The 26,502-nt window shown below is 47.9% G+C and overlaps 41 non-coding genes across 41 annotated transcripts; all 41 read left to right on the forward strand.

Annotated features, from left to right (window-relative positions):
* On the forward strand, positions 1 to 73 carry Trnar-ucg (transfer RNA arginine (anticodon UCG)). The gene has a single exon. It is a non-coding gene; the product is annotated as a tRNA-Arg (tRNA).
* A 439-nt stretch (positions 74 to 512) lies between these two features.
* On the forward strand, positions 513 to 585 carry Trnak-cuu (transfer RNA lysine (anticodon CUU)). Its single transcript has one exon. It is a non-coding gene; the product is annotated as a tRNA-Lys (tRNA).
* A 321-nt stretch (positions 586 to 906) lies between these two features.
* Positions 907 to 978, forward strand: Trnat-agu (transfer RNA threonine (anticodon AGU)). Its single transcript has one exon. It is a non-coding gene; the product is annotated as a tRNA-Thr (tRNA).
* Positions 979 to 1,526: 548 nt separating this feature from the next.
* On the forward strand, positions 1,527 to 1,599 carry Trnar-ucg (transfer RNA arginine (anticodon UCG)). The gene has a single exon. It is a non-coding gene; the product is annotated as a tRNA-Arg (tRNA).
* Positions 1,600 to 2,038: 439 nt separating this feature from the next.
* Positions 2,039 to 2,111, forward strand: Trnak-cuu (transfer RNA lysine (anticodon CUU)). Its single transcript has one exon. It is a non-coding gene; the product is annotated as a tRNA-Lys (tRNA).
* A 321-nt stretch (positions 2,112 to 2,432) lies between these two features.
* Trnat-agu (transfer RNA threonine (anticodon AGU)) lies at positions 2,433 to 2,504 on the forward strand. The gene has a single exon. It is a non-coding gene; the product is annotated as a tRNA-Thr (tRNA).
* Positions 2,505 to 3,049: 545 nt separating this feature from the next.
* On the forward strand, positions 3,050 to 3,122 carry Trnar-ucg (transfer RNA arginine (anticodon UCG)). The gene has a single exon. It is a non-coding gene; the product is annotated as a tRNA-Arg (tRNA).
* Positions 3,123 to 3,561: 439 nt separating this feature from the next.
* Trnak-cuu (transfer RNA lysine (anticodon CUU)) lies at positions 3,562 to 3,634 on the forward strand. The gene has a single exon. It is a non-coding gene; the product is annotated as a tRNA-Lys (tRNA).
* Positions 3,635 to 3,955: 321 nt separating this feature from the next.
* Trnat-agu (transfer RNA threonine (anticodon AGU)) lies at positions 3,956 to 4,027 on the forward strand. Its single transcript has one exon. It is a non-coding gene; the product is annotated as a tRNA-Thr (tRNA).
* Positions 4,028 to 4,572: 545 nt separating this feature from the next.
* Positions 4,573 to 4,645, forward strand: Trnar-ucg (transfer RNA arginine (anticodon UCG)). Its single transcript has one exon. It is a non-coding gene; the product is annotated as a tRNA-Arg (tRNA).
* A 439-nt stretch (positions 4,646 to 5,084) lies between these two features.
* Positions 5,085 to 5,157, forward strand: Trnak-cuu (transfer RNA lysine (anticodon CUU)). Its single transcript has one exon. It is a non-coding gene; the product is annotated as a tRNA-Lys (tRNA).
* A 321-nt stretch (positions 5,158 to 5,478) lies between these two features.
* Trnat-agu (transfer RNA threonine (anticodon AGU)) lies at positions 5,479 to 5,550 on the forward strand. The gene has a single exon. It is a non-coding gene; the product is annotated as a tRNA-Thr (tRNA).
* A 545-nt stretch (positions 5,551 to 6,095) lies between these two features.
* On the forward strand, positions 6,096 to 6,168 carry Trnar-ucg (transfer RNA arginine (anticodon UCG)). Its single transcript has one exon. It is a non-coding gene; the product is annotated as a tRNA-Arg (tRNA).
* Positions 6,169 to 6,607: 439 nt separating this feature from the next.
* Trnak-cuu (transfer RNA lysine (anticodon CUU)) lies at positions 6,608 to 6,680 on the forward strand. The gene has a single exon. It is a non-coding gene; the product is annotated as a tRNA-Lys (tRNA).
* A 321-nt stretch (positions 6,681 to 7,001) lies between these two features.
* Trnat-agu (transfer RNA threonine (anticodon AGU)) lies at positions 7,002 to 7,073 on the forward strand. Its single transcript has one exon. It is a non-coding gene; the product is annotated as a tRNA-Thr (tRNA).
* A 548-nt stretch (positions 7,074 to 7,621) lies between these two features.
* Positions 7,622 to 7,694, forward strand: Trnar-ucg (transfer RNA arginine (anticodon UCG)). Its single transcript has one exon. It is a non-coding gene; the product is annotated as a tRNA-Arg (tRNA).
* Positions 7,695 to 8,133: 439 nt separating this feature from the next.
* Trnak-cuu (transfer RNA lysine (anticodon CUU)) lies at positions 8,134 to 8,206 on the forward strand. The gene has a single exon. It is a non-coding gene; the product is annotated as a tRNA-Lys (tRNA).
* A 321-nt stretch (positions 8,207 to 8,527) lies between these two features.
* Positions 8,528 to 8,599, forward strand: Trnat-agu (transfer RNA threonine (anticodon AGU)). The gene has a single exon. It is a non-coding gene; the product is annotated as a tRNA-Thr (tRNA).
* Positions 8,600 to 9,147: 548 nt separating this feature from the next.
* On the forward strand, positions 9,148 to 9,220 carry Trnar-ucg (transfer RNA arginine (anticodon UCG)). Its single transcript has one exon. It is a non-coding gene; the product is annotated as a tRNA-Arg (tRNA).
* A 439-nt stretch (positions 9,221 to 9,659) lies between these two features.
* On the forward strand, positions 9,660 to 9,732 carry Trnak-cuu (transfer RNA lysine (anticodon CUU)). Its single transcript has one exon. It is a non-coding gene; the product is annotated as a tRNA-Lys (tRNA).
* Positions 9,733 to 10,053: 321 nt separating this feature from the next.
* On the forward strand, positions 10,054 to 10,125 carry Trnat-agu (transfer RNA threonine (anticodon AGU)). The gene has a single exon. It is a non-coding gene; the product is annotated as a tRNA-Thr (tRNA).
* Positions 10,126 to 10,670: 545 nt separating this feature from the next.
* Trnar-ucg (transfer RNA arginine (anticodon UCG)) lies at positions 10,671 to 10,743 on the forward strand. The gene has a single exon. It is a non-coding gene; the product is annotated as a tRNA-Arg (tRNA).
* A 439-nt stretch (positions 10,744 to 11,182) lies between these two features.
* Positions 11,183 to 11,255, forward strand: Trnak-cuu (transfer RNA lysine (anticodon CUU)). Its single transcript has one exon. It is a non-coding gene; the product is annotated as a tRNA-Lys (tRNA).
* A 321-nt stretch (positions 11,256 to 11,576) lies between these two features.
* Positions 11,577 to 11,648, forward strand: Trnat-agu (transfer RNA threonine (anticodon AGU)). The gene has a single exon. It is a non-coding gene; the product is annotated as a tRNA-Thr (tRNA).
* Positions 11,649 to 12,193: 545 nt separating this feature from the next.
* Trnar-ucg (transfer RNA arginine (anticodon UCG)) lies at positions 12,194 to 12,266 on the forward strand. The gene has a single exon. It is a non-coding gene; the product is annotated as a tRNA-Arg (tRNA).
* A 439-nt stretch (positions 12,267 to 12,705) lies between these two features.
* Positions 12,706 to 12,778, forward strand: Trnak-cuu (transfer RNA lysine (anticodon CUU)). The gene has a single exon. It is a non-coding gene; the product is annotated as a tRNA-Lys (tRNA).
* Positions 12,779 to 13,099: 321 nt separating this feature from the next.
* Positions 13,100 to 13,171, forward strand: Trnat-agu (transfer RNA threonine (anticodon AGU)). The gene has a single exon. It is a non-coding gene; the product is annotated as a tRNA-Thr (tRNA).
* Positions 13,172 to 13,722: 551 nt separating this feature from the next.
* Positions 13,723 to 13,795, forward strand: Trnar-ucg (transfer RNA arginine (anticodon UCG)). Its single transcript has one exon. It is a non-coding gene; the product is annotated as a tRNA-Arg (tRNA).
* Positions 13,796 to 14,234: 439 nt separating this feature from the next.
* Trnak-cuu (transfer RNA lysine (anticodon CUU)) lies at positions 14,235 to 14,307 on the forward strand. The gene has a single exon. It is a non-coding gene; the product is annotated as a tRNA-Lys (tRNA).
* Positions 14,308 to 14,628: 321 nt separating this feature from the next.
* Positions 14,629 to 14,700, forward strand: Trnat-agu (transfer RNA threonine (anticodon AGU)). The gene has a single exon. It is a non-coding gene; the product is annotated as a tRNA-Thr (tRNA).
* A 551-nt stretch (positions 14,701 to 15,251) lies between these two features.
* On the forward strand, positions 15,252 to 15,324 carry Trnar-ucg (transfer RNA arginine (anticodon UCG)). Its single transcript has one exon. It is a non-coding gene; the product is annotated as a tRNA-Arg (tRNA).
* A 439-nt stretch (positions 15,325 to 15,763) lies between these two features.
* Trnak-cuu (transfer RNA lysine (anticodon CUU)) lies at positions 15,764 to 15,836 on the forward strand. Its single transcript has one exon. It is a non-coding gene; the product is annotated as a tRNA-Lys (tRNA).
* Positions 15,837 to 16,157: 321 nt separating this feature from the next.
* On the forward strand, positions 16,158 to 16,229 carry Trnat-agu (transfer RNA threonine (anticodon AGU)). Its single transcript has one exon. It is a non-coding gene; the product is annotated as a tRNA-Thr (tRNA).
* A 548-nt stretch (positions 16,230 to 16,777) lies between these two features.
* Trnar-ucg (transfer RNA arginine (anticodon UCG)) lies at positions 16,778 to 16,850 on the forward strand. Its single transcript has one exon. It is a non-coding gene; the product is annotated as a tRNA-Arg (tRNA).
* Positions 16,851 to 17,289: 439 nt separating this feature from the next.
* Trnak-cuu (transfer RNA lysine (anticodon CUU)) lies at positions 17,290 to 17,362 on the forward strand. Its single transcript has one exon. It is a non-coding gene; the product is annotated as a tRNA-Lys (tRNA).
* Positions 17,363 to 17,684: 322 nt separating this feature from the next.
* Trnat-agu (transfer RNA threonine (anticodon AGU)) lies at positions 17,685 to 17,756 on the forward strand. The gene has a single exon. It is a non-coding gene; the product is annotated as a tRNA-Thr (tRNA).
* Positions 17,757 to 24,202: 6,446 nt separating this feature from the next.
* On the forward strand, positions 24,203 to 24,275 carry Trnak-cuu (transfer RNA lysine (anticodon CUU)). The gene has a single exon. It is a non-coding gene; the product is annotated as a tRNA-Lys (tRNA).
* Positions 24,276 to 24,596: 321 nt separating this feature from the next.
* On the forward strand, positions 24,597 to 24,668 carry Trnat-agu (transfer RNA threonine (anticodon AGU)). The gene has a single exon. It is a non-coding gene; the product is annotated as a tRNA-Thr (tRNA).
* Positions 24,669 to 25,213: 545 nt separating this feature from the next.
* Positions 25,214 to 25,286, forward strand: Trnar-ucg (transfer RNA arginine (anticodon UCG)). The gene has a single exon. It is a non-coding gene; the product is annotated as a tRNA-Arg (tRNA).
* Positions 25,287 to 25,725: 439 nt separating this feature from the next.
* Trnak-cuu (transfer RNA lysine (anticodon CUU)) lies at positions 25,726 to 25,798 on the forward strand. Its single transcript has one exon. It is a non-coding gene; the product is annotated as a tRNA-Lys (tRNA).
* A 321-nt stretch (positions 25,799 to 26,119) lies between these two features.
* On the forward strand, positions 26,120 to 26,191 carry Trnat-agu (transfer RNA threonine (anticodon AGU)). Its single transcript has one exon. It is a non-coding gene; the product is annotated as a tRNA-Thr (tRNA).
* Positions 26,192 to 26,502: the final 311 nt, after the last annotated feature.

Below are 26,502 nucleotides of genomic sequence, written 5' to 3' on the forward strand. Positions count from 1 at the left end.
GACCGTGTGGCCTAATGGATAAGGCGTCGGACTTCGGATCCGAAGATTGCAGGTTCGAATCCTGTCACGGTCGAGTTTTTCCAGTTCTGCAAAAGATGCATGCTGTTTTACTGTGCTGTTTGAGTACTACAAAACTAGTTGAAAGTTGCTGCTGTCCGCTTCCTGGCTGCAAACCGGCGTCTACCTGAAGCTCCAGCAAGACAAGGGTGATGTGTAGCGAAATTTTCGGCACAGAGCCGTTCAGGAGAGTTTTTGTTGGAACTACTGCGTCTGATTCAGGGCCCAAGAGCTACGCCACAGGCGTCTGCGCACAGTCGAGCATGTGTGTTGAATAATGGTGCTGATAGCCACGTATCATTTGAAGCAGATTTGATGCCTTTCGGAGACAATTTTTCATTGAATAGGATTGTAGCTCATTTGTGGCAGCAGGAAATAAGCTGTAGTCAAAAGGATCTTCCATAGATGGTCGCAGGTCCCATCAGTATTGTATGGCTCGTAAAGCATTGTGTGGAGCCCGGCTAGCTCAGTCGGTAGAGCATGAGACTCTTAATCTCAGCGTCGTGGGTTCGAGCCCCACGCTGGGCGGTGCAAAATTTTGTGTCTACGCGGATGCAACCTGCGCCCCTCTCGTGAGCCTTGCGTAATGAACGTAACGGGTTACGACGATGCCTAGCTTCGTATGAATATCAGAGGAATGGTATTTGAAGCTGAAAGTAACTCTGAAATGAAATAAATGTGTTGTTTTGGAATTTTAGGTGTACATCGATATCGTGTGAGATGTGTAGGAAAGCAGCAGCTGTGCTAACTAAATGCAAATAATGGTCGCTAATGCGGTGCGTTTCCAGCTGAAGATCTCCGATTCACTAGTCCATAAGAACAAAGTACCCGAAAAGGGCGCTAGGAGGCGCCTCCTTAGCTCAGTGGCAGAGCGCTGGTCTAGTAAACCAGAGGTCGTGAGTTCGATCCTCACAGGAGGCAAATGAATTTTGTAAAAGCCCCTCCCACCGTGGCCCTTTCGAAAAAAGCGGTCAAGGATAAAACAAATTATAAATGGGTGCGGTATTTAAGAAATGCTCTCGCAAATGAATAGTGCGAATGGTGCTATTAAAGTAGGCACCAGAAACTGCTGCTTTTGGGAGTCTCCGGAGAATGCCGACGTGAAATACTTGGTTCTTGTGATGTATTTTCTACCCCTGATAGAGACCCTCGCGGTTGTCGTCGTCGTCGTCGGCGGCGGCGCCGCCGCCGCCGCTTTGGTAATAGCGGCAACTCGCCATTGTATCTCATAGGGTGAGGTACCTTCTGCAACCGACTGAGATGGCACTAAGCGATTGAAGCTGATTTGCACGCTCTTGTTTGCTGAGCGTCATAAGGGCTTGAATGTAACTTGCGATGGGACACAGCAAGAAGTAGCGTCGCATTTTTAGTACTGAAATTGGAGAATTGCGTCAAAGATGGTAAATTCATTCCGGGAAGTGCACAAATGGCGATAATGAGGTGTGTTTGGGGAAGCGTATTGCGCCAGTGACCGTGTGGCCTAATGGATAAGGCGTCGGACTTCGGATCCGAAGATTGCAGGTTCGAATCCTGTCACGGTCGAGTTTTTCCAGTTCTGCAAAAGATGCATGCTGTTTTACTGTGCTGTTTGAGTACTACAAAACTAGTTGAAAGTTGCTGCTGTCCGCTTCCTGGCTGCAAACCGGCGTCTACCTGAAGCTCAAGCAAGACAAGGGTGATGTGTAGCGAAATTTTCGGCACAGAGCCGTTCAGGAGAGTTTTTGTTGGAACTACTGCGTCTGATTCAGGGCCCAAGAGCTACGCCACAGGCGTCTGCGCACAGTCGAGCATGTGTGTTGAATAATGGTGCTGATAGCCACGTATCATTTGAAGCAGATTTGATGCCTTTCGGAGACAATTTTTCATTGAATAGGATTGTAGCTCATTTGTGGCAGCAGGAAATAAGCTGTAGTCAAAAGGATCTTCCATAGATGGTCGCAGGTCCCATCAGTATTGTATGGCTCGTAAAGCATTGTGTGGAGCCCGGCTAGCTCAGTCGGTAGAGCATGAGACTCTTAATCTCAGCGTCGTGGGTTCGAGCCCCACGCTGGGCGGTGCAAAATTTTGTGTCTACGCGGATGCAACCTGCGCCCCTCTCGTGAGCCTTGCGTAATGAACGTAACGGGTTACGACGATGCCTAGCTTCGTATGAATATCAGAGGAATGGTATTTGAAGCTGAAAGTAACTCTGAAATGAAATAAATGTGTTGTTTTGGAATTTTAGGTGTACATCGATATCGTGTGAGATGTGTAGGAAAGCAGCAGCTGTGCTAACTAAATGCAAATAATGGTCGCTAATGCGGTGCGTTTCCAGCTGAAGATCTCCGATTCACTAGTCCATAAGAACAAAGTACCCGAAAAGCGCGCTAGGAGGCGCCTCCTTAGCTCAGTGGCAGAGCGCTGGTCTAGTAAACCAGAGGTCGTGAGTTCGATCCTCACAGGAGGCAAATGAATTTTGTAAAAGCCCCTCCCACCGTGGCCCTTTCGAAAAAAGCGGTCAAGGATAAAACAAATTATAAATGGGTGCGGTATTTAAGAAATGCTCTCGCAAATGAATAGTGCGAATGGTGCTATTAAAGTAGGCAGCAGAAACTGCTGCTTTTGGGAGTCTCCGGAGAATGCCGACGTGAAATACTTGGTTCTTGTGATGTATTTTCTACCCCTGATAGAGACCCTCGCGGTTGTCGTCGTCGTCGTCGGCGGCGCCGCCGCCGCCGCTTTGGTAATAGCGGCAACTCGCCATTGTATCTCATAGGGTGAGGTACCTTCTGCAACCGACTGAGATGGCACTAAGCGATTGAAGCTGATTTGCACGCTCTTGTTTGCTGAGCGTCATAAGGGCTTGAATGTAACTTGCGATGGGACACAGCAAGAAGTAGCGTCGCATTTTTAGTACTGAAATTGGAGAATTGCGTCAAAGATGGTAAATTCATTCCGGGAAGTGCACAAATGGCGATAATGAGGTGTGTTTGGGGAAGCGTATTGCGCCAGTGACCGTGTGGCCTAATGGATAAGGCGTCGGACTTCGGATCCGAAGATTGCAGGTTCGAATCCTGTCACGGTCGAGTTTTTCCAGTTCTGCAAAAGATGCATGCTGTTTTACTGTGCTGTTTGAGTACTACAAAACTAGTTGAAAGTTGCTGCTGTCCGCTTCCTGGCTGCAAACCGGCGTCTACCTGAAGCTCAAGCAAGACAAGGGTGATGTGTAGCGAAATTTTCGGCACAGAGCCGTTCAGGAGAGTTTTTGTTGGAACTACTGCGTCTGATTCAGGGCCCAAGAGCTACGCCACAGGCGTCTGCGCACAGTCGAGCATGTGTGTTGAATAATGGTGCTGATAGCCACGTATCATTTGAAGCAGATTTGATGCCTTTCGGAGACAATTTTTCATTGAATAGGATTGTAGCTCATTTGTGGCAGCAGGAAATAAGCTGTAGTCAAAAGGATCTTCCATAGATGGTCGCAGGTCCCATCAGTATTGTATGGCTCGTAAAGCATTGTGTGGAGCCCGGCTAGCTCAGTCGGTAGAGCATGAGACTCTTAATCTCAGCGTCGTGGGTTCGAGCCCCACGCTGGGCGGTGCAAAATTTTGTGTCTACGCGGATGCAACCTGCGCCCCTCTCGTGAGCCTTGCGTAATGAACGTAACGGGTTACGACGATGCCTAGCTTCGTATGAATATCAGAGGAATGGTATTTGAAGCTGAAAGTAACTCTGAAATGAAATAAATGTGTTGTTTTGGAATTTTAGGTGTACATCGATATCGTGTGAGATGTGTAGGAAAGCAGCAGCTGTGCTAACTAAATGCAAATAATGGTCGCTAATGCGGTGCGTTTCCAGCTGAAGATCTCCGATTCACTAGTCCATAAGAACAAAGTACCCGAAAAGCGCGCTAGGAGGCGCCTCCTTAGCTCAGTGGCAGAGCGCTGGTCTAGTAAACCAGAGGTCGTGAGTTCGATCCTCACAGGAGGCAAATGAATTTTGTAAAAGCCCCTCCCACCGTGGCCCTTTCGAAAAAAGCGGTCAAGGATAAAACAAATTATAAATGGGTGCGGTATTTAAGAAATGCTCTCGCAAATGAATAGTGCGAATGGTGCTATTAAAGTAGGCAGCAGAAACTGCTGCTTTTGGGAGTCTCCGGAGAATGCCGACGTGAAATACTTGGTTCTTGTGATGTATTTTCTACCCCTGATAGAGACCCTCGCGGTTGTCGTCGTCGTCGTCGGCGGCGCCGCCGCCGCCGCTTTGGTAATAGCGGCAACTCGCCATTGTATCTCATAGGGTGAGGTACCTTCTGCAACCGACTGAGATGGCACTAAGCGATTGAAGCTGATTTGCACGCTCTTGTTTGCTGAGCGTCATAAGGGCTTGAATGTAACTTGCGATGGGACACAGCAAGAAGTAGCGTCGCATTTTTAGTACTGAAATTGGAGAATTGCGTCAAAGATGGTAAATTCATTCCGGGAAGTGCACAAATGGCGATAATGAGGTGTGTTTGGGGAAGCGTATTGCGCCAGTGACCGTGTGGCCTAATGGATAAGGCGTCGGACTTCGGATCCGAAGATTGCAGGTTCGAATCCTGTCACGGTCGAGTTTTTCCAGTTCTGCAAAAGATGCATGCTGTTTTACTGTGCTGTTTGAGTACTACAAAACTAGTTGAAAGTTGCTGCTGTCCGCTTCCTGGCTGCAAACCGGCGTCTACCTGAAGCTCAAGCAAGACAAGGGTGATGTGTAGCGAAATTTTCGGCACAGAGCCGTTCAGGAGAGTTTTTGTTGGAACTACTGCGTCTGATTCAGGGCCCAAGAGCTACGCCACAGGCGTCTGCGCACAGTCGAGCATGTGTGTTGAATAATGGTGCTGATAGCCACGTATCATTTGAAGCAGATTTGATGCCTTTCGGAGACAATTTTTCATTGAATAGGATTGTAGCTCATTTGTGGCAGCAGGAAATAAGCTGTAGTCAAAAGGATCTTCCATAGATGGTCGCAGGTCCCATCAGTATTGTATGGCTCGTAAAGCATTGTGTGGAGCCCGGCTAGCTCAGTCGGTAGAGCATGAGACTCTTAATCTCAGCGTCGTGGGTTCGAGCCCCACGCTGGGCGGTGCAAAATTTTGTGTCTACGCGGATGCAACCTGCGCCCCTCTCGTGAGCCTTGCGTAATGAACGTAACGGGTTACGACGATGCCTAGCTTCGTATGAATATCAGAGGAATGGTATTTGAAGCTGAAAGTAACTCTGAAATGAAATAAATGTGTTGTTTTGGAATTTTAGGTGTACATCGATATCGTGTGAGATGTGTAGGAAAGCAGCAGCTGTGCTAACTAAATGCAAATAATGGTCGCTAATGCGGTGCGTTTCCAGCTGAAGATCTCCGATTCACTAGTCCATAAGAACAAAGTACCCGAAAAGCGCGCTAGGAGGCGCCTCCTTAGCTCAGTGGCAGAGCGCTGGTCTAGTAAACCAGAGGTCGTGAGTTCGATCCTCACAGGAGGCAAATGAATTTTGTAAAAGCCCCTCCCACCGTGGCCCTTTCGAAAAAAGCGGTCAAGGATAAAACAAATTATAAATGGGTGCGGTATTTAAGAAATGCTCTCGCAAATGAATAGTGCGAATGGTGCTATTAAAGTAGGCAGCAGAAACTGCTGCTTTTGGGAGTCTCCGGAGAATGCCGACGTGAAATACTTGGTTCTTGTGATGTATTTTCTACCCCTGATAGAGACCCTCGCGGTTGTCGTCGTCGTCGTCGGCGGCGCCGCCGCCGCCGCTTTGGTAATAGCGGCAACTCGCCATTGTATCTCATAGGGTGAGGTACCTTCTGCAACCGACTGAGATGGCACTAAGCGATTGAAGCTGATTTGCACGCTCTTGTTTGCTGAGCGTCATAAGGGCTTGAATGTAACTTGCGATGGGACACAGCAAGAAGTAGCGTCGCATTTTTAGTACTGAAATTGGAGAATTGCGTCAAAGATGGTAAATTCATTCCGGGAAGTGCACAAATGGCGATAATGAGGTGTGTTTGGGGAAGCGTATTGCGCCAGTGACCGTGTGGCCTAATGGATAAGGCGTCGGACTTCGGATCCGAAGATTGCAGGTTCGAATCCTGTCACGGTCGAGTTTTTCCAGTTCTGCAAAAGATGCATGCTGTTTTACTGTGCTGTTTGAGTACTACAAAACTAGTTGAAAGTTGCTGCTGTCCGCTTCCTGGCTGCAAACCGGCGTCTACCTGAAGCTCAAGCAAGACAAGGGTGATGTGTAGCGAAATTTTCGGCACAGAGCCGTTCAGGAGAGTTTTTGTTGGAACTACTGCGTCTGATTCAGGGCCCAAGAGCTACGCCACAGGCGTCTGCGCACAGTCGAGCATGTGTGTTGAATAATGGTGCTGATAGCCACGTATCATTTGAAGCAGATTTGATGCCTTTCGGAGACAATTTTTCATTGAATAGGATTGTAGCTCATTTGTGGCAGCAGGAAATAAGCTGTAGTCAAAAGGATCTTCCATAGATGGTCGCAGGTCCCATCAGTATTGTATGGCTCGTAAAGCATTGTGTGGAGCCCGGCTAGCTCAGTCGGTAGAGCATGAGACTCTTAATCTCAGCGTCGTGGGTTCGAGCCCCACGCTGGGCGGTGCAAAATTTTGTGTCTACGCGGATGCAACCTGCGCCCCTCTCGTGAGCCTTGCGTAATGAACGTAACGGGTTACGACGATGCCTAGCTTCGTATGAATATCAGAGGAATGGTATTTGAAGCTGAAAGTAACTCTGAAATGAAATAAATGTGTTGTTTTGGAATTTTAGGTGTACATCGATATCGTGTGAGATGTGTAGGAAAGCAGCAGCTGTGCTAACTAAATGCAAATAATGGTCGCTAATGCGGTGCGTTTCCAGCTGAAGATCTCCGATTCACTAGTCCATAAGAACAAAGTACCCGAAAAGCGCGCTAGGAGGCGCCTCCTTAGCTCAGTGGCAGAGCGCTGGTCTAGTAAACCAGAGGTCGTGAGTTCGATCCTCACAGGAGGCAAATGAATTTTGTAAAAGCCCCTCCCACCGTGGCCCTTTCGAAAAAAGCGGTCAAGGATAAAACAAATTATAAATGGGTGCGGTATTTAAGAAATGCTCTCGCAAATGAATAGTGCGAATGGTGCTATTAAAGTAGGCAGCAGAAACTGCTGCTTTTGGGAGTCTCCGGAGAATGCCGACGTGAAATACTTGGTTCTTGTGATGTATTTTCTACCCCTGATAGAGACCCTCGCGGTTGTCGTCGTCGTCGTCGTCGGCGGCGCCGCCGCCGCCGCTTTGGTAATAGCGGCAACTCGCCATTGTATCTCATAGGGTGAGGTACCTTCTGCAACCGACTGAGATGGCACTAAGCGATTGAAGCTGATTTGCACGCTCTTGTTTGCTGAGCGTCATAAGGGCTTGAATGTAACTTGCGATGGGACACAGCAAGAAGTAGCGTCGCATTTTTAGTACTGAAATTGGAGAATTGCGTCAAAGATGGTAAATTCATTCCGGGAAGTGCACAAATGGCGATAATGAGGTGTGTTTGGGGAAGCGTATTGCGCCAGTGACCGTGGGGCCTAATGGATAAGGCGTCGGACTTCGGATCCGAAGATTGCAGGTTCGAATCCTGTCACGGTCGAGTTTTTCCAGTTCTGCAAAAGATGCATGCTGTTTTACTGTGCTGTTTGAGTACTACAAAACTAGTTGAAAGTTGCTGCTGTCCGCTTCCTGGCTGCAAACCGGCGTCTACCTGAAGCTCAAGCAAGACAAGGGTGATGTGTAGCGAAATTTTCGGCACAGAGCCGTTCAGGAGAGTTTTTGTTGGAACTACTGCGTCTGATTCAGGGCCCAAGAGCTACGCCACAGGCGTCTGCGCACAGTCGAGCATGTGTGTTGAATAATGGTGCTGATAGCCACGTATCATTTGAAGCAGATTTGATGCCTTTCGGAGACAATTTTTCATTGAATAGGATTGTAGCTCATTTGTGGCAGCAGGAAATAAGCTGTAGTCAAAAGGATCTTCCATAGATGGTCGCAGGTCCCATCAGTATTGTATGGCTCGTAAAGCATTGTGTGGAGCCCGGCTAGCTCAGTCGGTAGAGCATGAGACTCTTAATCTCAGCGTCGTGGGTTCGAGCCCCACGCTGGGCGGTGCAAAATTTTGTGTCTACGCGGATGCAACCTGCGCCCCTCTCGTGAGCCTTGCGTAATGAACGTAACGGGTTACGACGATGCCTAGCTTCGTATGAATATCAGAGGAATGGTATTTGAAGCTGAAAGTAACTCTGAAATGAAATAAATGTGTTGTTTTGGAATTTTAGGTGTACATCGATATCGTGTGAGATGTGTAGGAAAGCAGCAGCTGTGCTAACTAAATGCAAATAATGGTCGCTAATGCGGTGCGTTTCCAGCTGAAGATCTCCGATTCACTAGTCCATAAGAACAAAGTACCCGAAAAGGGCGCTAGGAGGCGCCTCCTTAGCTCAGTGGCAGAGCGCTGGTCTAGTAAACCAGAGGTCGTGAGTTCGATCCTCACAGGAGGCAAATGAATTTTGTAAAAGCCCCTCCCACCGTGGCCCTTTCGAAAAAAGCGGTCAAGGATAAAACAAATTATAAATGGGTGCGGTATTTAAGAAATGCTCTCGCAAATGAATAGTGCGAATGGTGCTATTAAAGTAGGCACCAGAAACTGCTGCTTTTGGGAGTCTCCGGAGAATGCCGACGTGAAATACTTGGTTCTTGTGATGTATTTTCTACCCCTGATAGAGACCCTCGCGGTTGTCGTCGTCGTCGTCGGCGGCGGCGCCGCCGCCGCCGCTTTGGTAATAGCGGCAACTCGCCATTGTATCTCATAGGGTGAGGTACCTTCTGCAACCGACTGAGATGGCACTAAGCGATTGAAGCTGATTTGCACGCTCTTGTTTGCTGAGCGTCATAAGGGCTTGAATGTAACTTGCGATGGGACACAGCAAGAAGTAGCGTCGCATTTTTAGTACTGAAATTGGAGAATTGCGTCAAAGATGGTAAATTCATTCCGGGAAGTGCACAAATGGCGATAATGAGGTGTGTTTGGGGAAGCGTATTGCGCCAGTGACCGTGTGGCCTAATGGATAAGGCGTCGGACTTCGGATCCGAAGATTGCAGGTTCGAATCCTGTCACGGTCGAGTTTTTCCAGTTCTGCAAAAGATGCATGCTGTTTTACTGTGCTGTTTGAGTACTACAAAACTAGTTGAAAGTTGCTGCTGTCCGCTTCCTGGCTGCAAACCGGCGTCTACCTGAAGCTCAAGCAAGACAAGGGTGATGTGTAGCGAAATTTTCGGCACAGAGCCGTTCAGGAGAGTTTTTGTTGGAACTACTGCGTCTGATTCAGGGCCCAAGAGCTACGCCACAGGCGTCTGCGCACAGTCGAGCATGTGTGTTGAATAATGGTGCTGATAGCCACGTATCATTTGAAGCAGATTTGATGCCTTTCGGAGACAATTTTTCATTGAATAGGATTGTAGCTCATTTGTGGCAGCAGGAAATAAGCTGTAGTCAAAAGGATCTTCCATAGATGGTCGCAGGTCCCATCAGTATTGTATGGCTCGTAAAGCATTGTGTGGAGCCCGGCTAGCTCAGTCGGTAGAGCATGAGACTCTTAATCTCAGCGTCGTGGGTTCGAGCCCCACGCTGGGCGGTGCAAAATTTTGTGTCTACGCGGATGCAACCTGCGCCCCTCTCGTGAGCCTTGCGTAATGAACGTAACGGGTTACGACGATGCCTAGCTTCGTATGAATATCAGAGGAATGGTATTTGAAGCTGAAAGTAACTCTGAAATGAAATAAATGTGTTGTTTTGGAATTTTAGGTGTACATCGATATCGTGTGAGATGTGTAGGAAAGCAGCAGCTGTGCTAACTAAATGCAAATAATGGTCGCTAATGCGGTGCGTTTCCAGCTGAAGATCTCCGATTCACTAGTCCATAAGAACAAAGTACCCGAAAAGCGCGCTAGGAGGCGCCTCCTTAGCTCAGTGGCAGAGCGCTGGTCTAGTAAACCAGAGGTCGTGAGTTCGATCCTCACAGGAGGCAAATGAATTTTGTAAAAGCCCGTCCCACCGTGGCCCTTTCGAAAAAAGCGGTCAAGGATAAAACAAATTATAAATGGGTGCGGTATTTAAGAAATGCTCTCGCAAATGAATAGTGCGAATGGTGCTATTAAAGTAGGCAGCAGAAACTGCTGCTTTTGGGAGTCTCCGGAGAATGCCGACGTGAAATACTTGGTTCTTGTGATGTATTTTCTACCCCTGATAGAGACCCTCGCGGTTGTCGTCGTCGTCGTCGGCGGCGCCGCCGCCGCCGCTTTGGTAATAGCGGCAACTCGCCATTGTATCTCATAGGGTGAGGTACCTTCTGCAACCGACTGAGATGGCACTAAGCGATTGAAGCTGATTTGCACGCTCTTGTTTGCTGAGCGTCATAAGGGCTTGAATGTAACTTGCGATGGGACACAGCAAGAAGTAGCGTCGCATTTTTAGTACTGAAATTGGAGAATTGCGTCAAAGATGGTAAATTCATTCCGGGAAGTGCACAAATGGCGATAATGAGGTGTGTTTGGGGAAGCGTATTGCGCCAGTGACCGTGTGGCCTAATGGATAAGGCGTCGGACTTCGGATCCGAAGATTGCAGGTTCGAATCCTGTCACGGTCGAGTTTTTCCAGTTCTGCAAAAGATGCATGCTGTTTTACTGTGCTGTTTGAGTACTACAAAACTAGTTGAAAGTTGCTGCTGTCCGCTTCCTGGCTGCAAACCGGCGTCTACCTGAAGCTCAAGCAAGACAAGGGTGATGTGTAGCGAAATTTTCGGCACAGAGCCGTTCAGGAGAGTTTTTGTTGGAACTACTGCGTCTGATTCAGGGCCCAAGAGCTACGCCACAGGCGTCTGCGCACAGTCGAGCATGTGTGTTGAATAATGGTGCTGATAGCCACGTATCATTTGAAGCAGATTTGATGCCTTTCGGAGACAATTTTTCATTGAATAGGATTGTAGCTCATTTGTGGCAGCAGGAAATAAGCTGTAGTCAAAAGGATCTTCCATAGATGGTCGCAGGTCCCATCAGTATTGTATGGCTCGTAAAGCATTGTGTGGAGCCCGGCTAGCTCAGTCGGTAGAGCATGAGACTCTTAATCTCAGCGTCGTGGGTTCGAGCCCCACGCTGGGCGGTGCAAAATTTTGTGTCTACGCGGATGCAACCTGCGCCCCTCTCGTGAGCCTTGCGTAATGAACGTAACGGGTTACGACGATGCCTAGCTTCGTATGAATATCAGAGGAATGGTATTTGAAGCTGAAAGTAACTCTGAAATGAAATAAATGTGTTGTTTTGGAATTTTAGGTGTACATCGATATCGTGTGAGATGTGTAGGAAAGCAGCAGCTGTGCTAACTAAATGCAAATAATGGTCGCTAATGCGGTGCGTTTCCAGCTGAAGATCTCCGATTCACTAGTCCATAAGAACAAAGTACCCGAAAAGCGCGGTAGGAGGCGCCTCCTTAGCTCAGTGGCAGAGCGCTGGTCTAGTAAACCAGAGGTCGTGAGTTCGATCCTCACAGGAGGCAAATGAATTTTGTAAAAGCCCCTCCCACCGTGGCCCTTTCGAAAAAAGCGGTCAAGGATAAAACAAATTATAAATGGGTGCGGTATTTAAGAAATGCTCTCGCAAATGAATAGTGCGAATGGTGCTATTAAAGTAGGCAGCAGAAACTGCTGCTTTTGGGAGTCTCCGGAGAATGCCGACGTGAAATACTTGGTTCTTGTGATGTATTTTCTACCCCTGATAGAGACCCTCGCGGTTGTCGTCGTCGTCGTCGGCGGCGCCGCCGCCGCCGCTTTGGTAATAGCGGCAACTCGCCATTGTATCTCATAGGGTGAGGTACCTTCTGCAACCGACTGAGATGGCACTAAGCGATTGAAGCTGATTTGCACGCTCTTGTTTGCTGAGCGTCATAAGGGCTTGAATGTAACTTGCGATGGGACACAGCAAGAAGTAGCGTCGCATTTTTAGTACTGAAATTGGAGAATTGCGTCAAAGATGGTAAATTCATTCCGGGAAGTGCACAAATGGCGATAATGAGGTGTGTTTGGGGAAGCGTATTGCGCCAGTGACCGTGTGGCCTAATGGATAAGGCGTCGGACTTCGGATCCGAAGATTGCAGGTTCGAATCCTGTCACGGTCGAGTTTTTCCAGTTCTGCAAAAGATGCATGCTGTTTTACTGTGCTGTTTGAGTACTACAAAACTAGTTGAAAGTTGCTGCTGTCCGCTTCCTGGCTGCAAACCGGCGTCTACCTGAAGCTCAAGCAAGACAAGGGTGATGTGTAGCGAAATTTTCGGCACAGAGCCGTTCAGGAGAGTTTTTGTTGGAACTACTGCGTCTGATTCAGGGCCCAAGAGCTACGCCACAGGCGTCTGCGCACAGTCGAGCATGTGTGTTGAATAATGGTGCTGATAGCCACGTATCATTTGAAGCAGATTTGATGCCTTTCGGAGACAATTTTTCATTGAATAGGATTGTAGCTCATTTGTGGCAGCAGGAAATAAGCTGTAGTCAAAAGGATCTTCCATAGATGGTCGCAGGTCCCATCAGTATTGTATGGCTCGTAAAGCATTGTGTGGAGCCCGGCTAGCTCAGTCGGTAGAGCATGAGACTCTTAATCTCAGCGTCGTGGGTTCGAGCCCCACGCTGGGCGGTGCAAAATTTTGTGTCTACGCGGATGCAACCTGCGCCCCTCTCGTGAGCCTTGCGTAATGAACGTAACGGGTTACGACGATGCCTAGCTTCGTATGAATATCAGAGGAATGGTATTTGAAGCTGAAAGTAACTCTGAAATGAAATAAATGTGTTGTTTTGGAATTTTAGGTGTACATCGATATCGTGTGAGATGTGTAGGAAAGCAGCAGCTGTGCTAACTAAATGCAAATAATGGTCGCTAATGCGGTGCGTTTCCAGCTGAAGATCTCCGATTCACTAGTCCATAAGAACAAAGTACCCGAAAAGCGCGGTAGGAGGCGCCTCCTTAGCTCAGTGGCAGAGCGCTGGTCTAGTAAACCAGAGGTCGTGAGTTCGATCCTCACAGGAGGCAAATGAATTTTGTAAAAGCCCGTCCCACCGTGGCCCTTTCGAAAAAAGCGGTCAAGGATAAAACAAATTATAAATGGGTGCGGTATTTAAGAAATGCTCTCGCAAATGAATAGTGCGAATGGTGCTATTAAAGTAGGCAGCAGAAACTGCTGCTTTTGGGAGTCTCCGGAGAATGCCGACGTGAAATACTTGGTTCTTGTGATGTATTTTCTACCCCTGATAGAGACCCTCGCGGTTGTCGTCGTCGTCGTCGGCGGCGGCGGCGCCGCCGCCGCCGCTTTGGTAATAGCGGCAACTCGCCATTGTATCTCATAGGGTGAGGTACCTTCTGCAACCGACTGAGATGGCACTAAGCGATTGAAGCTGATTTGCACGCTCTTGTTTGATGAGCGTCATAAGGGCTTGAATGTAACTTGCGATGGGACACAGCAAGAAGTAGCGTCGCATTTTTAGTACTGAAATTGGAGAATTGCGTCAAAGATGGTAAATTCATTCCGGGAAGTGCACAAATGGCGATAATGAGGTGTGTTTGGGGAAGCGTATTGCGCCAGTGACCGTGTGGCCTAATGGATAAGGCGTCGGACTTCGGATCCGAAGATTGCAGGTTCGAATCCTGTCACGGTCGAGTTTTTCCAGTTCTGCAAAAGATGCATGCTGTTTTACTGTGCTGTTTGAGTACTACAAAACTAGTTGAAAGTTGCTGCTGTCCGCTTCCTGGCTGCAAACCGGCGTCTACCTGAAGCTCCAGCAAGACAAGGGTGATGTGTAGCGAAATTTTCGGCACAGAGCCGTTCAGGAGAGTTTTTGTTGGAACTACTGCGTCTGATTCAGGGCCCAAGAGCTACGCCACAGGCGTCTGCGCACAGTCGAGCATGTGTGTTGAATAATGGTGCTGATAGCCACGTATCATTTGAAGCAGATTTGATGCCTTTCGGAGACAATTTTTCATTGAATAGGATTGTAGCTCATTTGTGGCAGCAGGAAATAAGCTGTAGTCAAAAGGATCTTCCATAGATGGTCGCAGGTCCCATCAGTATTGTATGGCTCGTAAAGCATTGTGTGGAGCCCGGCTAGCTCAGTCGGTAGAGCATGAGACTCTTAATCTCAGCGTCGTGGGTTCGAGCCCCACGCTGGGCGGTGCAAAATTTTGTGTCTACGCGGATGCAACCTGCGCCCCTCTCGTGAGCCTTGCGTAATGAACGTAACGGGTTACGACGATGCCTAGCTTCGTATGAATATCAGAGGAATGGTATTTGAAGCTGAAAGTAACTCTGAAATGAAATAAATGTGTTGTTTTGGAATTTTAGGTGTACATCGATATCGTGTGAGATGTGTAGGAAAGCAGCAGCTGTGCTAACTAAATGCAAATAATGGTCGCTAATGCGGTGCGTTTCCAGCTGAAGATCTCCGATTCACTAGTCCATAAGAACAAAGTACCCGAAAAGGGCGCTAGGAGGCGCCTCCTTAGCTCAGTGGCAGAGCGCTGGTCTAGTAAACCAGAGGTCGTGAGTTCGATCCTCACAGGAGGCAAATGAATTTTGTAAAAGCCCCTCCCACCGTGGCCCTTTCGAAAAAAGCGGTCAAGGATAAAACAAATTATAAATGGGTGCGGTATTTAAGAAATGCTCTCGCAAATGAATAGTGCGAATGGTGCTATTAAAGTAGGCACCAGAAACTGCTGCTTTTGGGAGTCTCCGGAGAATGCCGACGTGAAATACTTGGTTCTTGTGATGTATTTTCTACCCCTGATAGAGACCCTCGCGGTTGTCGTCGTCGTCGTCGTCGTCGTCGTCGGCGCCGCCGCCGCTTTGGTAATAGCGGCAACTCGCCATTGTATCTCATAGGGTGAGGTACCTTCTGCAACCGACTGAGATGGCACTAAGCGATTGAAGCTGATTTGCACGCTCTTGTTTGCTGAGCGTCATAAGGGCTTGAATGTAACTTGCGATGGGACACAGCAAGAAGTAGCGTCGCATTTTTAGTACTGAAATTGGAGAATTGCGTCAAAGATGGTAAATTCATTCCGGGAAGTGCACAAATGGCGATAATGAGGTGTGTTTGGGGAAGCGTATTGCGCCAGTGACCGTGTGGCCTAATGGATAAGGCGTCGGACTTCGGATCCGAAGATTGCAGGTTCGAATCCTGTCACGGTCGAGTTTTTCCAGTTCTGCAAAAGATGCATGCTGTTTTACTGTGCTGTTTGAGTACTACAAAACTAGTTGAAAGTTGCTGCTGTCCGCTTCCTGGCTGCAAACCGGCGTCTACCTGAAGCTCAAGCAAGACAAGGGTGATGTGTAGCGAAATTTTCGGCACAGAGCCGTTCAGGAGAGTTTTTGTTGGAACTACTGCGTCTGATTCAGGGCCCAAGAGCTACGCCACAGGCGTCTGCGCACAGTCGAGCATGTGTGTTGAATAATGGTGCTGATAGCCACGTATCATTTGAAGCAGATTTGATGCCTTTCGGAGACAATTTTTCATTGAATAGGATTGTAGCTCATTTGTGGCAGCAGGAAATAAGCTGTAGTCAAAAGGATCTTCCATAGATGGTCGCAGGTCCCATCAGTATTGTATGGCTCGTAAAGCATTGTGTGGAGCCCGGCTAGCTCAGTCGGTAGAGCATGAGACTCTTAATCTCAGCGTCGTGGGTTCGAGCCCCACGCTGGGCGGTGCAAAATTTTGTGTCTACGCGGATGCAACCTGCGCCCCTCTCGTGAGCCTTGCGTAATGAACGTAACGGGTTACGACGATGCCTAGCTTCGTATGAATATCAGAGGAATGGTATTTGAAGCTGAAAGTAACTCTGAAATGAAATAAATGTGTTGTTTTGGAATTTTAGGTGTACATCGATATCGTGTGAGATGTGTAGGAAAGCAGCAGCTGTGCTAACTAAATGCAAATAATGGTCGCTAATGCGGTGCGTTTCCAGCTGAAGATCTCCGATTCACTAGTCCATAAGAACAAAGTACCCGAAAAGCGCGCTAGGAGGCGCCTCCTTAGCTCAGTGGCAGAGCGCTGGTCTAGTAAACCAGAGGTCGTGAGTTCGATCCTCACAGGAGGCAAATGAATTTTGTAAAAGCCCCTCCCACCGTGGCCCTTTCGAAAAAAGCGGTCAAGGATAAAACAAATTATAAATGGGTGCGGTATTTAAGAAATGCTCTCGCAAATGAATAGTGCGAATGGTGCTATTAAAGTAGGCACCAGAAACTGCTGCTTTTGGGAGTCTCCGGAGAATGCCGACGTGAAATACTTGGTTCTTGTGATGTATTTTCTACCCCTGATAGAGACCCTCGCGGTTGTCGCCGTCGTCGTCAGCGGCGGCGCCGCCGCCGCCGCTTTGGTAATAGCGGCAACTCGCCATTGTATCTCATAGGGTGAGGTACCTTCTGCAACCGACTGAGATGGCACTAAGCGATTGAAGCTGATTTGCACGCTCTTGTTTGATGAGCGTCATAAGGGCTTGAATGTAACTTGCGATGGGACACAGCAAGAAGTAGCGTCGCATTTTTAGTACTGAAATTGGAGAATTGCGTCAAAGATGGTAAATTCATTCCGGGAAGTGCACAAATGGCGATAATGAGGTGTGTTTGGGGAAGCGTATTGCGCCAGTGACCGTGTGGCCTAATGGATAAGGCGTCGGACTTCGGATCCGAAGATTGCAGGTTCGAATCCTGTCACAGTCGAGTTTTTCCAGTTCTGCAAAAGATGCATGCTGTTTTACTGTGCTGTTTGAGTACTACAAAACTAGTTGAAAGTTGCTGCTGTCCGCTTCCTGGCTGCAAACCGGCGTCTACCTGAAGCTCCAGCAAGACAAGGGTGATGTGTAGCGAAATTTTCGGCACAGAGCCGTTCAGGAGAGTTTTTGTTGGAACTACTGCGTCTGATTCAGGGCCCAAGAGCTACGCCACAGGCGTCTGCGCACAGTCGAGCATGTGTGTTGAATAATGGTGCTGATAGCCACGTATCATTTGAAGCAGATTTGATGCCTTTCGGAGACAATTTTTCATTGAATAGGATTGTAGCTCATTTGTGGCAGCAGGAAATAAGCTGTAGTCAAAAGGATCTTCCATAGATGGTCGCAGGTCCCATCAGTATTGTATGGCTCGTAAAGCATTGTGTGGAGCCCGGCTAGCTCAGTCGGTAGAGCATGAGACTCTTAATCTCAGGGTCGTGGGTTCGAGCCCCACGCTGGGCGGTGCAAAATTTTGTGTCTACGCGGATGCAACCTGCGCCCCTCTCGTGAGCCTTGCGTAATGAACGTAACGGGTTACGACGATGCCTAGCTTCGTATGAATATCAGAGGAATGGTATTTGAAGCTGAAAGTAACTCTGAAATGAAATAAATGTGTTGTTTTGGAATTTTAGGTGTACATCGATATCGTGTGAGATGTGTAGGAAAGCAGCAGCTGTGCTAACTAAATGCAAATAATGGTCGCTAATGCGGTGCGTTTCCAGCTGAAGATCTCCGATTCACTAGTCCATAAGAACAAAGTACCCCGAAAAGCGCGCTAGGAGGCGCCTCCTTAGCTCAGTGGCAGAGCGCTGGTCTAGTAAACCAGAGGTCGTGAGTTCGATCCTCACAGGAGGCAAATGAATTTTGTAAAAGCCCCTCCCACCGTGGCCCTTTCGAAAAAAGCGGTCAAGGATAAAACAAATTATAAATGGGTGCGGTATTTAAGAAATGCTCTCGCAAATGAATAGTGCGAATGGTGCTATTAAAGTAGGCAGCAGAAACTGCTGCTTTTGGGAGTCTCCGGAGAATGCCGACGTGAAATACTTAGTTCTTTTGATGTATTTTCTACCCCTGATAGAGACCCTCGCGGTTGTATCTCATAGGGTGAGGTACTTTCTGCAACCGACTGAGATGGCACTAAGCGATTGAAGCTGATTTGCACGCTCTTGTTTGATGAGCGTCATAAGGGCTTGAATGTAACTTGCGATGGGACACAGCAAGAAGTAGCGTCGCATTTTTAGTACTGAAATTGGAGAATTGCGTCAAAGATGGTAAATTCATTCCGGGAAGTGCACAAATGGCGATAATGAGGTGTGTTTGGGGAAGCGTATTGCGCCAGTGACCGTGTGGCCTAATGGACGGCAGTCAGCCGGCAGCCGCCGTAGCGGTCGGACGCAGGTTGTTTACGCTCTCGCCTGTGGCGGTCGCGTGCTGTTTGGTAAGTGTGCGCTTCGTTGCTTTGTTGTAGTGTGGAGTGATGAATTGCAAACGATTATAATGGATCAACTTATACGGAAAGACACATTGAAATTGAGTTTTGACCCGAACTATGCCCGACCGAAGTCCTTTGAAGTTGAGTTATTTATTAGAGACGTTATGAAAATCACTATTGATGATATGGTTGGCATTCACCTTTCTATCGTCAGCAGTACGGTCTACCTAAAATTGTTCAGACCCGAGAAATGCGAGCAGGTCATTCAGTCTTGTGGAGGAGTTTTAAAGTTCAATCATTCTGACGGCAATGTTGGTGAAGTCAGAGTTTCGCTTGCCGGTCTTGGTGTGAGAACTGTTCGAATCTTTGAATTGCCATTCGAAATATCCGCTGATCAAATTAATGCCAAATTGAGGGAATATGGAACGGTCATCAGCAATACGGCAGAAAAGTGGTCGAATTTGCACATTTTCCCCGTGTTAAACGGTGTCCGGCAGGTGAAGATTGATATGTTGAAGCACATTCCGTCCTACATCACTGTGTGTGGCTACAGAGCCATAGTGATTTATGATGGGCAGCCGAGAACCTGTGCGGGATGCGGTTCCACCGAACATATCCGTGCTCAATGTGTCCAACGGCGCGTGGCGCAAATACCGGCCGGTGAGCGTGAGCAACGGGGCCCGACGTCTACGTTGCCTATAACATACGTCGCCGCCGCCCGGGCTAACGTTACCTCGGAACCTAGTTTCGATGTTTCGCTAGAGAGTTTGCGCGAAGTGCAGGAAGGCGTCACGCCGATGGATACGAACGACGTACCAACTGTTCCTTCTTCACACCCCTCGAAGGGGGACAATACTCCCTCGGAGCAGGGGCACCGACCGGACACCGAAAGTATTCATGCGGGCGTCTCGGTTCGAGAAGAAAAGTCCGACGTAGACCGGGTGGAGTCGAACGAGCTGGCTGGCCACCAGCCCCCGCGGTCTCCCAAATCACAGAAGAAACGCCGGCTAGCACATCAAGGGGCAGAAGCAAAGGCGCCAATATTGCGTGAAAAAGCGAACCACGTACGACAGAAAATGACTGAAGTGACTGAACCACCGTCGTCGGCAACCAGCAAAACGACAAAAAAATCCCGGACGGACGAATCGGACACTGATCACGGACGCTTACCCTCAGGAGACCCTGCGATAACAGATACAATGGATCAGAACCCTGTGCCTGATGTATCCAAGCTATCTGCTTGCGGTAAGCAAGCGGACAAGTTCGAGTGTGATTGGTCGGATGACGTGGAAGAGGGCGGTCGGGAAGAAGATTTCGTACAGGATCGTCGACGTATAGATAGTCCGTTATCAGAAGCTCCAGCTGATGTGTCCAACCAGCAGCAAACGGCTACCGCCGGCGTCGGCGCCGTGGCTGATGACGTAGACTTCTTTTAGATGATGTTAGCCATTAACATCCATAGTTGGCTTATTGTCACCTAGATCTCTGTTCTCATGCCGTCCTTGCAAGCTTACCGAATTGCGACATTGAACATCAATAAGATCAGTAGCCCACTAAACTTAAAAAATCTTCAAGATTTTCTCTATGCCGCTGATATTGATCTCATCATGCTGCAGGAAGTGACAAATATTAACCTTGACCGTATCACAGGCTACAATGCCGTCGTTAATCCTGGACGTGGCACTGATACAGGGACCGCGATCATGGCTAAGGAAGGGATAGTGATGTCACATATCGAGCGCCTGGCGTCTGGCAGAGGTATAGCGACTACTATCAATACTACTAGATTTATCAATCTCTACGCCCCTTCCGGCTCTGGGAGACGACGACAGAGAGCAGAGTTTTTTAAAGATGAAATTGTGCCACTTTTTACACCACCTTCAGAACAACTTATATTCGCTGGTGACTTTAACTGTGTCCTCAGTCCCAAAGACCAGACGCCGAACTTCAATTCGTCCGCCGAGCTTCGCACTCTCATTGAAGAGTTGAATTTAATAGACACGTGGGAGCTTCGACACGGTGACAGGCCAGGATTCACATTCGTTACTGGCCACTCAGCTAGCCGCATCGATAGAATTTACGCATTATCAAGTATGAGGGAACATGTTTTGCAGGCAGAGCTATGGCCGACTGTCTTTACAGATCATGTGGCATATATATGTACCGTCAATTTAGCCAAACAAGGGACGTACAGGGCAAGGGGACCCTGGAAACTAAATGTAGCGCGGTTACCAGAACCCGGGTGTCACACAGTCTTCCGCAATACGTGGGCAGAATGCGAACGAAAGTTTCCCGCGTACGATTCTGCCATTACGTGGTGGGTCCAATGTGCGAAACCCGCCTTCACAAAAGCGATGAAGAGTTATTCCCGAGATCGATGTGCCTGGCAGAAGCAAACCCTGGAATTTTACTTTCAGTGTTTAAGAGATTTATATCGAGAAGATGCAACAGTAATAGCAAATCGTATGCATATTAAAAGAATACAGGCTACGATTCTAACCCTCAAACGGAAGCAATTGGAAGGCTGTAAAGTCAGGACACGTCTGCAAAACGCTGTACAGGACGAAACGACATCAATGTATCATGTTATTCGCGAACAGAAAAGGGGGCGCAGAAAGATATTGACAGAACTGCACACTGCAGATGGTCGACTCTTAAACCAACAGCGCGACATACGAGACGAGATTTATAAACATTTCACAGCACAGTTAACGGAACACCCAGTGGATATGGCGGCGCAGCAAGCCCTTCTGACACGCCGTTTTGCGACATTGAGCACGGCAGAAGCAGACGGCCTCGCTGCAGTCATCACTGAAGATGAAGTAGAGGACGCCATTCGAGGGAGCCCACAGAATAAATCGCCTGGCCCCGACGGATTACCGGCTGAGTTTTATCGAACCTTTCGTCACCATTTAGTTCCAAAGTTGACCTTGGTCTGTAATGATATCTTCAATGCTGGAAGTGATGTCCTAAGGGACTTCTGTGAGGGCATAGTGGTTTTGGTACCCAAAACCCCAGCGGGAAAGACAGTCGACAATCTCCGACCGCTTACATTACTTAATACCGATTATAAGATATTCGCGCGGGTCATGATGCAGCGATTCCGTACGGTACTTAGTACTGTCACGGGGGCCTACCAGACGAGCGTTGGGAACACTAGAAACATACAGCAGACGTTAACTGCATATCGAGATATCATAGCTACAGCCGCCGCTTGCGAAATGCGATGCGCTCTAGTCTCGTTAGATTTTGAGAAAGCATTCGATAAAATCAGTCACTCATACCTTCTGTGCGTGATGGAAGCAATGAATTTTCCACGGAAAGTTGTTGACACTGTTACACTGCTGCTGCGAAACGGTACGTCCAAGATCTGTCTCAACGGTCAACTCAGTAAACCTATTAACATCACTCGGTCGGTGCGACAAGGTTGCCCGATGTCAATGGCTTTGTTTGCAGTTGCTCTTGAACCCTTACTGTTCTCCCTGGCGCAAGACCTTCCGGGAATACGCATACATGGCCAGAAGATCGTATGCCAGGCATTTGCGGATGACGTCAGTTTCGTGGTGACGAAAGATGAAGATTTGGAACGCGCGTTTCAGCTGATATCCACTTATGCAGCCGCATCAGGGGCGAAAGTCAACTGTCAAAAGTCTGGCATTATGGAACTTGGTAGGGAACTCGAACTTGGCAATAGCCAATCACTAAAAAGAATGACAACATTTAAATGTCTCGGCATTGAATACGCGCGCACCATCCGCTGCACGTCTGCTCTTAATTATCGAAAATTATTGGCACAAATTCGGGCCGGCATACGGCAACATCATTTGCGCAATCTCAACGCCATACAAAGAGTGCTTTTAGTCAATACATACATTGTTTCTAAAGTGAATTATGTCGCGCAAATCCTGCCACTACCAAAGGTCATAGCACAACGAATGCTCGCAGCGCTCGGACACTTTGTCACTAGGGGACACATTTTCAAAGTCCCATTTGCAACCTTGACGCTCCCCTTGGGAAAGGGCGGCCTAAATCTGACTGATGTTTACCACAAAGCGAAAGCATTATATATCAGAAACATGTATAAACAATGGCAACGTTCACCAAATTCCTTAACGGCCCACCTTCTCAATGAAATTGCACCTGCCAGCATGATGCCTCCGGTAAACGTAAGTCACATCCCGACTGCATTTTGCCACTTTAGTACTTTTTTCCTCGAATACAGCTATATTCAAAGCAACATACCTGCGAATGATCTTTACAGGGTCAAAGCACTTTACAGCTGCCTGACGGACAGTAAGCCGCGCAACAGAATAGAAGTGAAGTATAGAGACTGCAACTGGGCTAAGATCTGGGAAAACATTCATGACGCACACTTACCATCGCAGGTGCGGTCTACATGGTACATGGCGGTCAATAGGATCATACCGACAAATTCAAAACTACACATGATCCACTTGGCAGACACTCCGAACTGCGTTCACTGTACTCTACTAGATACCATCGAACATCGCTTTCTATGCGACAATGTGAAAGACATCTGGCTTCTCTTTGCACGGAAGCTCTCAAGTATGCTGCGTACTGCACCTAGGATGATTACTCCAGCTGGACTCCTCACTCCCGATGCCGTTCCCTACCCCCCGGCAAAACGACGAGCAGTCAATTGGCTTCAAGGTCAGACGGTGTATTATATATTATCGGTGCCAGAAAAAAATAAAGAAGACTATTGGCTTTACCTAATAACTCAACACCAGCAACTTCAACGAATAGACAAATATAGAGAAAAGTATGCTTTCTTTCTCCTCCGAACGTTGACGTAGAGAGATATTCCTCCAGGGCGCCGTCGCAGTCCGAAAATTCTGATGGATGGCCCCTTCCCGAATATGATAGTCGCAATTAGGATTCGGATTGCGGCGATCGAACGGCCACGAACATGCAACGGACCACCCCGACAGTGGTGACGCTTTGGGGGATGATGCCTCTTCTGTCGAGAGCAATGCGAGACTGTTCTACAAGATCACCGTTGAAAATTGTAGATCTACTATCCAAATTATAAATTATTCTTTTCTTGTTTATTTAATTAGTAAGATTCGTTTATTGAAAAGAAGATGTGTTTACGTTATGTTTGACCTTCTCCTGTCAGAGGAAGAGTTGTTCCTTCTTGCTGTGGAAGACTCCAGCATCACAAGTTTATTTTCACACATTCAGTCTCCCTCGGAAGGTGATGAGTTTTCTAACATTCCTGCAGAAGATTTCATTTGCTTTATTTTCCACATCACATATAGTGGCTTAACCAAATCACCACACGGATACTGAAGAAAAAAAAAAAAAAAGTGGCGCAATTGGTAAAAAAAAATAAAAAAAAAAAAAAAAAAATGGATAAGGCGTCGGACTTCGGATCCGAAGATTGCAGGTTCGAATCCTGTCACGGTCGAGTTTTTCCAGTTCTGCAAAAGATGCATGCTGTTTTACTGTGCTGTTTGAGTACTACAAAACTAGTTGAAAGTTGCTGCTGTCCGCTTCCTGGCTGCAAACCGGCGTCTACCTGAAGCTCAAGCAAGACAAGGGTGATGTGTAGCGAAATTTTCGGCACAGAGCCGTTCAGGAGAGTTTTTGTTGGAACTACTGCGTCTGATTCAGGGCCCAAGAGCTACGCCACAGGCGTCTGCGCACAGTCGAGCATGTGTGTTGAATAATGGTGCTGATAGCCACGTATCATTTGAAGCAGATTTGATGCCTTTCGGAGACAATTTTTCATTGAATAGGATTGTAGCTCATTTGTGGCAGCAGGAAATAAGCTGTAGTCAAAAGGATCTTCCATAGATGGTCGCAGGTCCCATCAGTATTGTATGGCTCGTAAAGCATTGTGTGGAGCCCGGCTAGCTCAGTCGGTAGAGCATGAGACTCTTAATCTCAGCGTCGTGGGTTCGAGCCCCACGCTGGGCGGTGCAAAATTTTGTGTCTACGCGGATGCAACCTGCGCCCCTCTCGTGAGCCTTGCGTAATGAACGTAACGGGTTACGACGATGCCTAGCTTCGTATGAATATCAGAGGAATGGTATTTGAAGCTGAAAGTAACTCTGAAATGAAATAAATGTGTTGTTTTGGAATTTTAGGTGTACATCGATATCGTGTGAGATGTGTAGGAAAGCAGCAGCTGTGCTAACTAAATGCAAATAATGGTCGCTAATGCGGTGCGTTTCCAGCTGAAGATCTCCGATTCACTAGTCCATAAGAACAAAGTACCCGAAAAGGGCGCTAGGAGGCGCCTCCTTAGCTCAGTGGCAGAGCGCTGGTCTAGTAAACCAGAGGTCGTGAGTTCGATCCTCACAGGAGGCAAATGAATTTTGTAAAAGCCCCTCCCACCGTGGCCCTTTCGAAAAAAGCGGTCAAGGATAAAACAAATTATAAATGGGTGCGGTATTTAAGAAATGCTCTCGCAAATGAATAGTGCGAATGGTGCTATTAAAGTAGGCACCAGAAACTGCTGCTTTTGGGAGTCTCCGGAGAATGCCGACGTGAAATACTTGGTTCTTGTGATGTATTTTCTACCCCTGATAGAGACCCTCGCGGTTGTCGTCGTCGTCGTCGGCGGCGCCGCCGCCGCCGCTTTGGTAATAGCGGCAACTCGCCATTGTATCTCATAGGGTGAGGTACCTTCTGCAACCGACTGAGATGGCACTAAGCGATTGAAGCTGATTTGCACGCTCTTGTTTGCTGAGCGTCATAAGGGCTTGAATGTAACTTGCGATGGGACACAGCAAGAAGTAGCGTCGCATTTTTAGTACTGAAATTGGAGAATTGCGTCAAAGATGGTAAATTCATTCCGGGAAGTGCACAAATGGCGATAATGAGGTGTGTTTGGGGAAGCGTATTGCGCCAGTGACCGTGTGGCCTAATGGATAAGGCGTCGGACTTCGGATCCGAAGATTGCAGGTTCGAATCCTGTCACGGTCGAGTTTTTCCAGTTCTGCAAAAGATGCATGCTGTTTTACTGTGCTGTTTGAGTACTACAAAACTAGTTGAAAGTTGCTGCTGTCCGCTTCCTGGCTGCAAACCGGCGTCTACCTGAAGCTCAAGCAAGACAAGGGTGATGTGTAGCGAAATTTTCGGCACAGAGCCGTTCAGGAGAGTTTTTGTTGGAACTACTGCGTCTGATTCAGGGCCCAAGAGCTACGCCACAGGCGTCTGCGCACAGTCGAGCATGTGTGTTGAATAATGGTGCTGATAGCCACGTATCATTTGAAGCAGATTTGATGCCTTTCGGAGACAATTTTTCATTGAATAGGATTGTAGCTCATTTGTGGCAGCAGGAAATAAGCTGTAGTCAAAAGGATCTTCCATAGATGGTCGCAGGTCCCATCAGTATTGTATGGCTCGTAAAGCATTGTGTGGAGCCCGGCTAGCTCAGTCGGTAGAGCATGAGACTCTTAATCTCAGCGTCGTGGGTTCGAGCCCCACGCTGGGCGGTGCAAAATTTTGTGTCTACGCGGATGCAACCTGCGCCCCTCTCGTGAGCCTTGCGTAATGAACGTAACGGGTTACGACGATGCCTAGCTTCGTATGAATATCAGAGGAATGGTATTTGAAGCTGAAAGTAACTCTGAAATGAAATAAATGTGTTGTTTTGGAATTTTAGGTGTACATCGATATCGTGTGAGATGTGTAGGAAAGCAGCAGCTGTGCTAACTAAATGCAAATAATGGTCGCTAATGCGGTGCGTTTCCAGCTGAAGATCTCCGATTCACTAGTCCATAAGAACAAAGTACCCGAAAAGCGCGCTAGGAGGCGCCTCCTTAGCTCAGTGGCAGAGCGCTGGTCTAGTAAACCAGAGGTCGTGAGTTCGATCCTCACAGGAGGCAAATGAATTTTGTAAAAGCCCCTCCCACCGTGGCCCTTTCGAAAAAAGCGGTCAAGGATAAAACAAATTATAAATGGGTGCGGTATTTAAGAAATGCTCTCGCAAATGAATAGTGCGAATGGTGCTATTAAAGTAGGCACCAGAAACTGCTGCTTTTGGGAGTCTCCGGAGAATGCCGACGTGAAATACTTGGTTCTTGTGATGTATTTTCTACCCCTGATAGAGACCCTCGCGGTTGTCGTCGTCGTCGTCGGCGGCGCCGCCGCCGCCGCTTTGGTAATAGCGGCAACTCGCCATTGTATCTCATAGGGT

This window comes from Schistocerca nitens, chromosome 8 (genome assembly GCF_023898315.1).
Source record: "Schistocerca nitens isolate TAMUIC-IGC-003100 chromosome 8, iqSchNite1.1, whole genome shotgun sequence".
NCBI lineage: Eukaryota > Metazoa > Arthropoda > Insecta > Orthoptera > Acrididae > Schistocerca > Schistocerca nitens.